The 13,213-nt window shown below is 51.9% G+C and overlaps 1 protein-coding gene across 2 annotated transcripts in view; it reads right to left on the bottom strand.

Annotated features, from left to right (window-relative positions):
- SH3RF3 (SH3 domain containing ring finger 3) overlaps positions 1-13,213 on the bottom strand; it is a 370,552-nt gene that overhangs the window by 107,939 nt on the left and 249,400 nt on the right. The gene's annotated exons all lie outside the window — the stretch shown is intronic.

The following is a 13,213-nucleotide window of genomic DNA, read 5'->3' on the forward strand; positions in this document are numbered from 1 at the left end:
TCCGTGAATTACACAGCCTGGGGAGGTACCAGCTGTGAGAAAAGGCTCCCTGGGCTGGTGCTTGGGGCCTCAGTTAGGTCAATTCACCATCTGTGACTGACAGTGTCCCCTGACCCTACACCTGGAGGAAGTTTCCCACTTGGGTGCCCAATGGAGCCCCTTCCATCTTAGGCTGTACTCGGCTCAGCCTAAGTGCATAGCTATATGGGGAGCTGACAGTGATTTGAAAGAATAAAGCAGAGGGAACTCTTTACTGTGTACACAGAGGTGGCTGGGAAGAAAATATGATGCTAGAATCATCATGGGATGATTGCTACAAGCTGGGTTAAGCAAATGCCATCAGGCTGGGTAAATGCCTGTGAGTTTCCACTCTTTCTCCCTCACCTTTCCAGAAGTAGCAGAAAAAACTGAGTAAATGCCAGCTGCCCTCTGGGCAGACTTCCCTGGAGGAGCACAGAGCTCAGGGCAGGAAGAAGCAGGAGCTGTCTCTGAGTTTTCTCCTCACCAAGCAGCAACTGAGCAGGGTGGGGTGGTTGTGTGCAGGGCTGGCACATTCTGTCTGCCAGGGTACTGTTTTGGGTTTGGGGCCTACAGGGTCTCTGCAGCAGCACGACTGGGCTCTGTGCTGTGGGGAACCACAGAGGCACCTAGGCCAGTGGCCAAAGGGCTTTCCGAAAACTGCAGGTAGGCCACCGGGGGGGCATTTTGAAGCCTTCATGGGAAAAACGGGACTCAGCAGTGGTCAGGAAGGACTTACAGGATTCAGAAAGGAAGAGGAGAGAGGCAGTGAGTCAGTGAAATCCACGAAGGTGGGAACCATAGCAGGCAAGTGAAGGACCATGTGAGCCGCTATGGAAGTGCAGGCTACCTGGGGCAGAGTCACGCCCGCTCTGTGGCCAGCCACAGGTGTAAACTTGGCATAGGCTAAGGATATAGGCTAAGCCCTTGCATGAGAGGCCAGCAGGTGCCAGGAGGGGCCTGTCCCCCACACCTACCAGGAGTAGAGTCTGACGTCAGCCTGGTCTAGGAGATTCCCCTCAATGCTGTGAATCAGTGAAGAGAAACACCAGGTCTCACCCAGATACAGAACTAGCATTTGCAGCTGGTAGCACCTTGATGAGTTAAAAAAACAAAAACAAAAAACCCAGAAGCCCTGCTGAGTTTAAGTGGCATGAGAAAGGGTGACCCCATCACAGGGCTGCTCCATGCAGGCCGAGCAGATCACAGGAGCAGATCACAGGAGCAGGGTGGCTGCGGGTTCCAGCTGTCTTCAGACCCGGCCCAGGCACATGGCTGTCAGCATTTCCACTACGAATATCTGCCTTTCACAGGGAGGTTATGAAAAACCTCACTCTGGGCTCCAACATGTGTGATCTAAATCTAGGATTATTTCCTTTGAAATATTTCCTCCAACCAGGCTCAGCTGTTTTGCTCTATTTTATGGTTGTATTCATTTGCTTCCTCCTAAGTGCTACTCAGAGAACAAACCAGTGCCTGTTCCCTCCCACAGCCCTCCGTGGGGCTCTCCAAATACCTGGGAGCCAGCTTCCTGGACCCCAGTGTTCTCTGCCCACTTGACAGGGTATAGAGGAAGACAGAGCAGCAGGGCACAGTGAGCGCAGTCCTCCATTCATCTCACTCACTGGCATCGGAGCACGTTCTAAACACACCTGCCACGTGCCTGCACTTGGGACATCATTACACAGCAATCATGGCAGCAATAATGCTGAAGCCGGGCTCAAATGATTCCCTTCTCCCCAAAGGAACAGGCCTGGAGTGTTTCACTTAGTCCTCCTGTGATTCTGTTGAGTTGGTACTGAAAACCGTTTTCAAAATCAGGAAATCCAGGCACCAACAGTTGTTGTATGCACGTCCAGAAGAAATGGGGCCCTGATCTGAAAGTCAGCATGGATTTCCAGGCTCCCTATTCTCATCAGGGGACACAGCAGCCAGGAGCACAGTGCCTGGCCCCTCAGCAGTGCCACAGGTCACTGAGCACTGGGCGGCCACCGAGAGGCTGCTCGCAAGTGACCGCACTGTGCCCCCTTCACGGCGGAGACGGAGAGTGAGGGTGGGAAGACAGCATGCATCCCTCATGCCTTAGCAACCCCAGCCGAAGGCCGGGGCTGAAAGTGAAGGCAAAAAGCTTCCACCAAGATAGGCAGCTTCAACAGATGGCAGGAGAAGTAAGAGCTCCTGCCTCAAAGAAGAAAGTCCTCAATGCCTCATCCAAAGCTTCAGCATCCCCAGCATCCCTGCAGCAGCCAGGCAGGCGAACCGCCTGCTCCCAGCTCCTCACTCTGCAAGTTGGTGCAGACTCGTCTCGCGCACAGGCCTGCATGCTGCAGGGAAGCCAGGCGACTCTGCCCTCCCGTGTGGTGTGGATTCAGCCTGAGGGTGCACCCCTTCCCACCAAGGTGCCATCTGGAAAGGAAAGGACTCCAGTGGCTCTATCTGCATGTGGGGTCACCATGTTTGTTCATCAGGTGGATGCCCCCCTCCTACGTAGATGTGCACACACATAACCAATGCACCCCAAAACTAAACTTTTCATGTTTTTTAATGGAAAGAGAACACATTCTCAACTTCCACACAAAATGGAAACAAAATGATAACATCAATATTTTAAACATCTTGGTAACTTGATCCATTCATCATGAAGACTGCTCCTAGTACCTGGGCAGGTGTGTGCCCATCCCAGAGCCTGCCCCTCTTCTGGGGCCCCTCTGCAGGGGCCACCCCCTAGTCCGATGCTCTTGGGAACATGAAACCGGACGGGGTAGGAGATTAGCTCAAGGGGGTGGTGCAGTCTTGTCCATGGGGCAGTAAAGGTTGGGCCGGGGCTCACCAACCCACAGGGGACCCCGCTTACCACCCTATGGTCTCTGTGACCTTGAGTGGCTGCCTCCTGGCTCAGCAAAGCCCTTCCCAACACTTTGTCTCCCCAGCTTTCTCAGGTTAGATGTGATTTTCTTCCACAACCACTTTCCAAACACAGAACAGTCTAGAAAGGTAAGAAAAACTGAAGAGTTTCTTCCATCATCCTTTAAACAATTCTATAGAATGGACTCTTGGTTTAAAGCATGCTGTAGCCTTGTGGCTGTGTCTGAGGGTGGGGCTGGGTTGAACAGAGAAGACTTTCTCCCTGCAGCTCCTGGAGCCATGGGTCTCCTGACTCTGGTGGGGAGGTGTGGCCAGCCCAGGAATTTCAGCGCCGGGTCCACGACGGCACCAGAGTATAGTCACCCCAAATCCCTGGGTCTGATTGAGGAGACTTTAAACTGAATGTATGCAGGGTTTTTTTGTTTTTTTTTTTTTTTCTTAAAAAAGGAGTAAGATGGGCAAGCCAGTCACGAGGGAGGACAGCAGCTGTAACATGAAAAGAAGGGCAGCGGTGTGGGAGGTGCCCAGCTTCAAAAGAAAAATAGCGCAAAGTAGTTGTGTCCCCTTGGGCCCCTGCACTGACCCAGAGTGGAAAGAGCAACCTCAGCACTGAGCAACAGGGCTTGGGAACGTGATACAAGGGAGGGAACATGTCCTGAAACCCACATCTTGGTGGAAATCCAGGAAGCCAAGGGTGCAAGCAGGAGGGCAAGTGCTCACAGTTTAACAAGAAGGCAACACATGACTCTTTTCATGGATGCACCATTCAGAAAACAAAACGGACTGAGCACCTACCGTGTCCTGGGCTCTGCTCAAAGACCTGCTCTAAAAGTTTCTATTTCAGTGTGCACTGAACGACCTGGGGATCCTTCACAGAGGCCAACTCCAGCTCAATAGGTGTGGGCTGTTGCGAAGTTTCTGCATTTCTGCCAGCTCCCAAGAGACGACGCTGCTGTTCTTTGCAGATGCCATTGCAGTAGCAAGCTTCTAGAACACTGTTTGCAAGCTCAGCTTCCCAATGGCAGCATCCTCCCTGAGAACCCTCCACGGACCAGACTCGCATGTTCCAGAGACTCCTGTGGGGCGCTCGCCTTCCCCTGAAGCTCCCACTCTCATGGCTGAGTGCGGCAGAGGCCACCAAGGCTAGTTGCTGGCCTTAAAAGCTTCACAAACTCAGGAGCAGATGAAGAATGGCCTTTGCCTGCCTGAAGCTTTTGTTGGGAGACATCTCGGGAGCTTCTCCTCACTGAGACGGGCAGGCAAGATGGCTGGACTGGGCTTCGATCAGCACTTGCCAGTTGTAAAACACGTCATTCTTCAGGAGACTAAGCAGGGGCAGTGGTGAGGGAAGGATTCCCTTTAACATTGGTTCCTTCGCCCTCCTCATAGGCACCCCTCATCCTGAAGGGTTGTGTGTGGAAAATTCCCAGAGCCTTTAAGGAGAAAGGCTTCCAAAACTGGGGACTCTTTGCCAGTGACTAAGCTAATAAGAAGCTAGGGGGCCAGGCGCGGTGGCTCACGCCTATAATCGCAGCACTTTGGGAGGCCGAGGTGGGCGGATCACGAGGTCAGGAGATCGAGACCATCCTGGCTAACACGGTGAAACCCCATCTCTACTGGAAAAAAAAAAAGAAATTAGCCGGGCATGGTGGCAGGCGCCTGTAGTCCCAGCTACTCCAAAGGCTGAGGCAGGAGAATGGCTGGCATGAACCCAGGAGGCGGAGCTTGCAGTGAGCCAAGATCACGCCACTGCACTCAGCCTGAGCGACAGAGCGAGACTCCATCTCCAAAAAAAAAAGCAAGGGGCCTGGTGACCACCCCTGGCCAAGCCGACTTTACCTTCATCCCCACATGTGCCCATCCAACCCTCATATCAACCATCTGAGGTGACAGCAATGTGGCCATTTTACAGATGAGGAAACTGAGGCTCAGGGAGGTTAAGTGACCTGTTCCAAGTTACACAGTGAACAAGCAGCACCATTGCCATTGCTCACCCCTTTTCTGAGATGTCTCATTGAATCTGCTGCCATCCCCTCGTCACTGTAGAGTATGAGGCCCTTCCCCTCTTGCTACATCTTGATGTAAAAAAAAGAATATATTCACTGAGGTATACCTATGCCCTTGACTACTGGAATGGGTTGGGTATATTTTAGAGATTCAAATGTGGGTCTTCAAAAATCAGGCCTTTTTGGGCTAGGCACAGTGGCTCATGTTTGTAAACTCAGCACTTTGGGAGGCCGAGGCAGGCAGACTGCTTGAGTCCAGGAGTTCGAGACCAGCCTGGGTAACACAGTGAGACCCAGTCTCAGTAAAAAATAAAAACTAGCTGGGCGTGGTGGCATGCGCCTGTGGTCCTGGCTACTCAGGAGGCTGAGGTGGGAGGATCTCTTGAGCCTGAGAGGTCACGCCACTGCACTTCAGCCTGGGTGACAGAGTAAGACCCTGTCTTAATTAAAAAAAAAAAAAAAAAGACCATTTTTTTTTAGGAGGTTAAAGATGACATGAAAAGTAGGTCAGGCAAATTCTCATACGGGACAGATGCCAGCTGTAGTAACCAAGGGTGGGTGGCCATTCTGTTCCCTTCCCTTTATTCACAGAAGTAGTGGCCTCAGAGGCCTGTGGACAATGCCAAACTCTTATTTCCTGGGGACATCGAACCCTAGGCATCTGTAAAACACTGGTGCCAGCACTCTGGACTGATGCTCCCTGCCTGGCCACAAGCCATGGCCACGCACCTGCTATGGGAGAGGCTTCTACCCTGGAGGAGATTCCCACCTTGGAATTACAGTTTGACAGAAGCTGAGCAACACTAGAGCACTGCAGGAGCATGCTGCAGACCTGTGTGAGGCCGCCGGCCCTGCCAGAGTGAGGCCCTGAGCCCATGGGTGACCCGCATCCCTCCAGCACGTGGCAGATGTGCCTTTTCCATCCTGTCCTCTTGGTGTTTGCATTCTAGCCCTGGTCCCCGTCCTGTAATGGCTGAAGCATACAGGTCAGGCTGCTGTCAGGCTGCCCAATGGGCTGGCAAGCTGAGGTGACTATTCGGATAACTGAAGTTTAAAACGCAGGTGCAAACTCGCACTGCACAAATGGCTGCCTAATTTTGCATGTAAAGCCTGAGTACAGGCAAGGCTTTTGGAAGAGTTGACCTCTAAAAATCTGAGGAGGGAGTGGGAGCGAATGGTTTTCATTTCAGCCTCCTCTTATGGACAAAACCCTGTCCCTGTCAGGTGCAGGCTGGTCCCATGAGAGGCAAGTGGCACCCGTCCACCTCGTCCGCCTCTGGGTGCTAGCTGCTTGGGGGCAGTTGGCCAAGCTGCAGATCAGTTTGTGGAACCTGCCCGCCTACCCCAGCTGTCTCACAGCCCACAGCGGCATTCCTGCCGGGACCCTCCAGAGAATTCAGGGGCTGCCCTCTGCTGGTGCCCTACGATGTGGCACATTAATCTGCACACCCTGGGCCAGGCTCATCTCATAGTGGGGAGCCCAGGAAGCGACTACCCCTGTGAGACCCCACAAGCCAGCCCTCAAAACCAAGGTCTGCCAAAGAATCTTCGGCTGCCCTGGGGCTAATAGTCAGTGCCTCCTTCCTCATCCAAGAGTCCATGGGTCTCTCCAGCAGAACCAGAAATGCCGACCACACCCTCACTTGCACCTCTGTCATAGTTATGTCACCCTTCTTCCTCCCTGGATCGCACCCTAGTCCTCACGGGGAAATGAGGCTCCACCTGCTTTGAGTTTAACCCAGGAGGGTGATGTGTCCCTCCTGGACTGGCAATCACACTGTCATTTCAGTATTAAGACCTGCCAGAAGGAAGATTCCAGGACTAAATAAGAAAACAGAAAACTTCACTCATTTGCTAGGAATGTGTGAAAGTCCATAAAAGGCCCAGGAGCAGCAGAATGGCCTGATTAGCCCCTCAGCAGGGGTGTCCTGTGAGCAGAGGGACTGCTGATTAGAAGTTTTCAGACTGGGCTAAGGACCCTGTGATAATTTTACCTGAAGATGAACTTAAAAGGAGATAAACTGGTAGTTTATGGGCAAAGAAGTGTGTGAAGGGCACCATTTATTCTCCACTTTCTCCAAGAACTGCCGCAAAGAAAGTCTCTGTTGGGACAGTGAAGAGACCTTAGACCCCTGGCAGCAGGCGGGGACCCGCATGGCCTCCGGTAGACACTTAAATCCTGGGCGAGTCCCTCCAGTGGGGTGTGTGCTGCACATGGATGCCTGGCCATTTTTAACCTGAGGAGCAAAGTGATTAATTTCCCAGGGCCCTTCTGCCTTAGAAATCGCAGATCTTAGGTGGGTGAGGAGGAAAAAGGGGAGCAAGAGGTGTGGCTGGCACAGATTCAGGAGAAGGCAGATGGCCGCTCCACCCAAAGGGCTCCCAGGGCCGGCCCAGCCACAGCCCAGGCAGGTGGGCTCTGACCTGTTCTCTGACAGCGCACCCCCATCAGGGAGGCATTTCTGCACATTTATATTCTAATGTACCAATGTTCACTCGCATTATACATATGTAATGTGTATCTTTTGGTGTATTTATCTAGTGGACCAAATAATATATTTATCAAAAATATATAAAATAAGCATATACAAAATAGAAATTAAAATTAACAAGTTAAAATTTTCAATAAGTTCGAATAGAAGTTCTCATGTCTTCTTTGCACAGAGTGGCATGCACCCCACCGTGGAGATCTTTGGCTTAGAGCAGTGGTTCTCAAACGATCCACTGATTGGGTCCTGACCGGCCTTTTTAAGAAACAGAATAAACATTGGTATGCATCCATGCAGTATGGAAGTAGCTTCACAGACCATTTCTCTACGCTCACACACTCACGCACTGTGCCCTGGGTCAAGACGTCAAATGCAGTGTCACTGTGGGTCACACCCACAAAGACAGAAAGCCTTCGGCACCCAGGGGAGATGACAGACATTTCCTCCAGTAGAAATAAAAGGCCCTCTTCTTCCTGTTTGCACAGGGTGTGAACCTGATGCACAAGGAGGGGGGCCTGGCCCTCACTTGCCCCTCTTGCTGAGGACCAGGAGGGACCCTCACAGCTGACTCAAAATCCACAGGCACCTGGGGCTGGGACTGGATGTCTGTGTGTCTGCAGATGCGCCCACCTGTGTTCTACGTGCAGCTTCTCTGGGACAGGAAACCAGCTCCCAAGGTTGGTGAGTGGCACCTGAACTTACCCCGGCTTGTGTGGCCTTGGGCTTATGATGCTGCATGCGATGGGCTCCTGGTGTAGCTGGAGGGATGGTGCATTGGGCTGTGGTTTACAGGACATCAGCCAGACTATCGTGGTGGCTGTGCACTGCAGCCCTCATGTTCTCACCTGCTACCTCCTCACCACTAATCTCTATTACCTAGAAAGCCTCCAGGTAGCAAGCATTTCCTCCTTCCCTCCCCCTGTCTCTACACCCCCTCCTCTCCTCTAGTCTCTCTCTGACATCCCAGAGCAACCCTAGGAGCAACAAAGCCAAAGTGATCAGATCAAGATGTCACGGCTGATCCTTGGAGTTCTGAGGATTAGAGCCTACTTCATCCTCTTGCAGGGGTCTAATTGCACAGATGCTTCAAATGTTTAGTGCTAGGGGCAAAGTTCATGCTTGATAAACACCTATTCCATGCATAGGTGTTTGAATGAATGCAGCTAGCATTTGCATGTGCATGCAGCAGTGGCTGTTTGTTGAGTATATTCTAAACACTGCTCAGCACTTCTCACCCCTCTACAGAGCTGTAACTCACATTGCACTTCAGATATAGGGTCAGCAGCTGAGAGTACTTGGGGGGCGTGGCTGGGGAGGGTGGTGGATCTTGCATGAGTCCGAGCCTCACTCAGCACTCATTGAGTACCTGCTGCTGGTTGTGAGCTCTGCCAGGCAACCTGTGGCAGGTGGAGCTTTTTCACAGCAAGAACTTTTATTTAGGATGTGTTCCATGTTCACAAAGGAGCTTAAGAACATGGCATGCTGCAACTAACTCATCAACGAAAAACGGAATGAAAGCGCTACTAGAGAAAGGCTGGGCTGAGAGGGGAAGACAACTCAGTTTCTACGGTTACAGACAGGACGTAACCATAGAAAGTGACAAAGTATTTCAACCAAAAGTGACATAAATGACCTAAGTATTTCAAGGTCATGGAGAGGCGTGGGCAGGAGTAGGATGGTGCATGTGTGTGCACAGGGGTCAAGAGTTGTCTAAAGGGGCTCAGGTTGTGAAGGCTGAACAGGAGTCAGGATGGATACAAAGCTTCTGTTGACTCCTGAACAGGAAGCGAGGAGTCCCCGGAATTGGTGTGGGGAGCCCCAGGGTGGTTGGGAATCTGGGCCAGTGTGGGAGCAGTGGAATGAGTCAGGAAGGGCCGTGTGCGGGTGGATGGGCCAGGGGGAGGAGACCCCCCCAACCATCTGGGGCTGTTGCTTTGGAAGAAGGTGGAATTGGGCACCTACTGCAGGCCAGGGGATCTGCTTGGCACTGTGAAATAAATACAGACAAAACCCCTGCTCTCACAGATACCCAGACAAGGAATAAGTGAGTATTTCATTACATAGAGGACGTTGAATGGTGAGAAGTACATGGAGGAAAAAGTATGAGAGGAGGATGTGCTGAGGGGCTGCAGGTTAAATAGGGGGCCCAGACGGGTTTCACAGGGAAACTGACCTGTGAGCCAAGACCTTGAGGATATGTGGGAGGGAACTGGCCCCATCACATCTGGGGAAGGGTGATGGGCAGGTGGGAACAGCATGTGCAAAGGACCTGTGGCAGCAGCTGGCTGGCGTGTCTGAGGAATAGCAGGAAGACCAGAGTGGCTGGAGCAGACACGTGGGCAGAAATAAGGTGGGGGTGATGGGGTCAACTAGTGCTGGAGCTTCTGGGCCCCTGGGAGGTCCTGGCTCTCCCCTGAGTGAGATGTGGGACCGAAGGGCTCTGCAGCAGCACAGGGACACAACAGGATCCCCCGGCCATGGCGCTGAGAAAAGGCTGCAGAGGTGAGGCACTTGGAAGCTACTGCAATCATGTTATGAGAAGATTCTCACAATTTAATGAGAAAAGCCAGGCAGAAATACTGATACAGCACAATCTCAAATTTGTCCAAAATATATGTAAATTTATACATAGAAAAGCATAAAGGAAACAGAACAATATGCTAACATATTGTTATGTTACTGGTAGGATTATGGGTGATTTTAATTTTCTTCTTTACACTTTTCTGAATTTTCCTATTTTGAGCAATAGCCAGGTATTATTTTTAAAATCAGAAAAAGTCATTAGAAACAAAAGAGCAGATTAGGCTGGAGTCTCCATTGACCTATGGGGAGACCTCCTGAGCTGCGGCAGTGACAGATTTTTTTTGATTTTGTACAAAGCATGAGGTGCCCTAAAGAGCCTTTGGTGTCTTCGGTTTTGTGAGAATGCAGTCATTTTTTAAGAGCATGACGTTTCAGGCAAGGTTTAGCAAAGGTTTCCTCTTCCTTGGGCAGTTTTGTTTCCAGCCCTAGGTGACAGCCACCAGCTGAGGGGGATATAGACCTGGACTGACTCCTGAGGCAGATGCCAGGATCCTGGGGCTGCCCCTAGGAGAAGCTCTAAGAGCTCAGAAAGTGGTAGGGATTAGCCGGGCCCAAACAGAAGGGAAGAAGAAACCCAGAGAGGTGGGCAGAGGACTCACACTCAAGGGCTGCAAACCAAGGCCCAAGATCCAGCTGATGCTGGTTTTTGTAAATAAAGCTGTTTGAGGGACAGCCCGCCTGCCGAGCTATTGTTTATGACTGCACTCGCCACACAAGCAGCCAGTGTTTTGTCTTTTTTTTTTAAACGTCTTGTAACAGTCATAACGGCCGCCTGGTGTTTGGTCCTTTTGGCTTCATGTACGGCCTGCCCTTCCCTGCTGCTTCCAGCAAATTGCAGAAGCCACACAACATCACCTGTACATGCTCCATATGCGTCTCTAACGGACAGGGAGATCCACAGGGGCTAGGCCATCCTCAGGGACTGGGGAGAAGGCCGGAAGCCTGGGTCACTTCCTCCTTCCCTCCCCAGCTCTGTTGAAAAGAGCAATTCTAGGCAAGGCGGTCAGCTTTGCAGCCTTGACCCTCTCTTTCAAGGTCTATGCACGTTCCTTAGCTTCCAGATCCAATCTACATTCTTCTGAGATTTTTCAATCCTAAAGCTAGCACTTCCATTCCAGCTCATCCCTCAGCTGGATCCAAGAACAGGGTATGAAGAATTGCTACAACTAAAACCCCAACTTAACCCAAAGGGACATATTTGAAAACAGGTGAACAGATGCACTGTGTTGCAAATTTACCAATAAGAAATATGAAGAAGAGCAGAGTTTCAACCAAACGTCCATCTCTTTTTAAATACAAAAGGCTTTATGGAAGTGTAAATTTGACCTCCTGGGTTTATTTTTCTGTTTCTGGTGCCAGGTCCTACCTCAGTCCAGGGGCTGTAGGGTAAGTCTGCAGCCGTAACACAGTCCACCCTGGCAGGGCTGGCCTGGGACACAGAAGCTCAGGCCTGGCCAGCCCCTTGAGGTCTGAGAGCTTGTGTGGGCTGCTCCCTGCCTCTGATGCTCGAGCAGCTGACCTCAGGCTCTGCCTGCAATACACTGGTTGTCCCTTTCCCAAAAGTGCCGATTATTTCGGACAGGCTCCTTTGCCCTGGACAGTTCAAGGAAACTCATTCTCTAAGTGATTGTTTCCTTCACATGGAATGAAACCTAAGACTATTCCAAATTTTATTTTCAAGAGGACTGGATATTCATATTGCAGCATCAAAAACAACACTCTGGTACTAAAATGCATTTTTGCAACAGGACATGGGGGCTTCTTCCTGCTCTCTGCAGAGTGACATGGGAGGTGACTCAGGGGACACTGGGGTTGTGCAGGGCCCCCAAACTACAATTAAGGTAACAATCATTTCTAACACATAGTTCTCCCTTTGTGCACTGTTTTGTGCACGTCACTATGTCTTTAATCCTCCTAAGAACTCTTGGAGGTGGGTGAGGTTATTACTCCCATTATACAGATGAGGAAACTGAGGCACAGGGAGTGACAGAGCTGTGTCAGAGCCTCTGCTCGACTGTCTGATGCCAACGTGGGCAGGGGCCTGGCCTGTCAGAGGGACAGAGGAAGGCCAGCATGCCAGGATAGCGATCAGGGCCAAGCATGCAGGCAGGGTGTGAGGCTGGGTGGACCCATAGAGTGGACTGCAGTGAGGAGTCTGGATTTATTTCAAGAGCAATGGGCCCCACTGGTGGCTTTAAGCAATAGTGAAGTACCCGCCTTAACTGTGCAGAAATGGTTCCTGGTTCCATGGCTATGTGAGAATGAACTGTGTGGGAGGTGGGACCCTCAGAAGCCACATAGGAACCATGGGGCTGGAGTTGCCCTGAGGCTTTCTGCCCACATCCCCAGGGGCCCAAGACCCTGTGGGTTCCCTATGACCAGAGCTCGAAACTTTTAGTCTAGAAGCCTCTCTCCACATGCATTTTACACTATCAAAGTTCACTCAGCAAAGCAGGGGTGGGCTTAGGAATGACAAGGACGTGGTCAGGAGTCTGCGGACACAGGCACGAGGTCGCGGGCACTGGGCAGAGAAGGGGCCTGGAAGAGAGACCCCAGACCCAAACGCACAGCAGATGCCAATGTCCTCAGAGTGACCTGCGGGAACCCCCGAAGCCCGTTTCCCACTGCCCCTCTGGCCCCAACCCCTCTCCTCCCGCCTGCCTGCTTGGTCACCCTGGCTTAGAGTCCCTCGGCCAGCTCAGGCCACCCCTGGACCTGCTCCTTCCCTGCCCCTCCCAGAAGGCCGCTTCCCCTGCCACGTTCCCGAGCGCTGACGGGAAAACTGCAGTTCCCTCCTCCCAGGCCCTTCCTCCTCTCCTGGTGTTACTTTCTCCATGGAGAGCAGAATCCCCTCCAGACTTGCTTTTCTTCGCTGTTGTGTCCTCTCTGGCAGATGTGGTCTCCAGGGTTCTCCTCTGCTTCATTCAGGCTGCATCCCCAGGGCTTGGCCCGCAGCCGGCGCTTAAGGACTGGATGAACGTGGGACCCCAGGCGGCCTGGAAGGAATTCTGGGGAGGGCACTGCCCAGCAGTGGGACCTGCTCTTTCCACCAAAGGCTAAGCCGCCAACAGAAACCTAAGGGTGGGAGGAGCAAGTGGTCCTCTGATGGAGGCGGAGATGGAAAGGATGGGCTGCCTTCATTTGTGAGGGGCCAGCCCTGAAGGAACTGTTTGTGGCAGCCAGGAAGCCTCTAGACTCTCATCAGAACTTTCTCCCTAACAAACACTGGAGACTCAGCAGGGTGGTAGGGTG

This window comes from Symphalangus syndactylus, chromosome 14 (assembly GCF_028878055.3).
Source record: "Symphalangus syndactylus isolate Jambi chromosome 14, NHGRI_mSymSyn1-v2.1_pri, whole genome shotgun sequence".
Lineage (NCBI taxonomy): Eukaryota > Metazoa > Chordata > Mammalia > Primates > Hylobatidae > Symphalangus > Symphalangus syndactylus.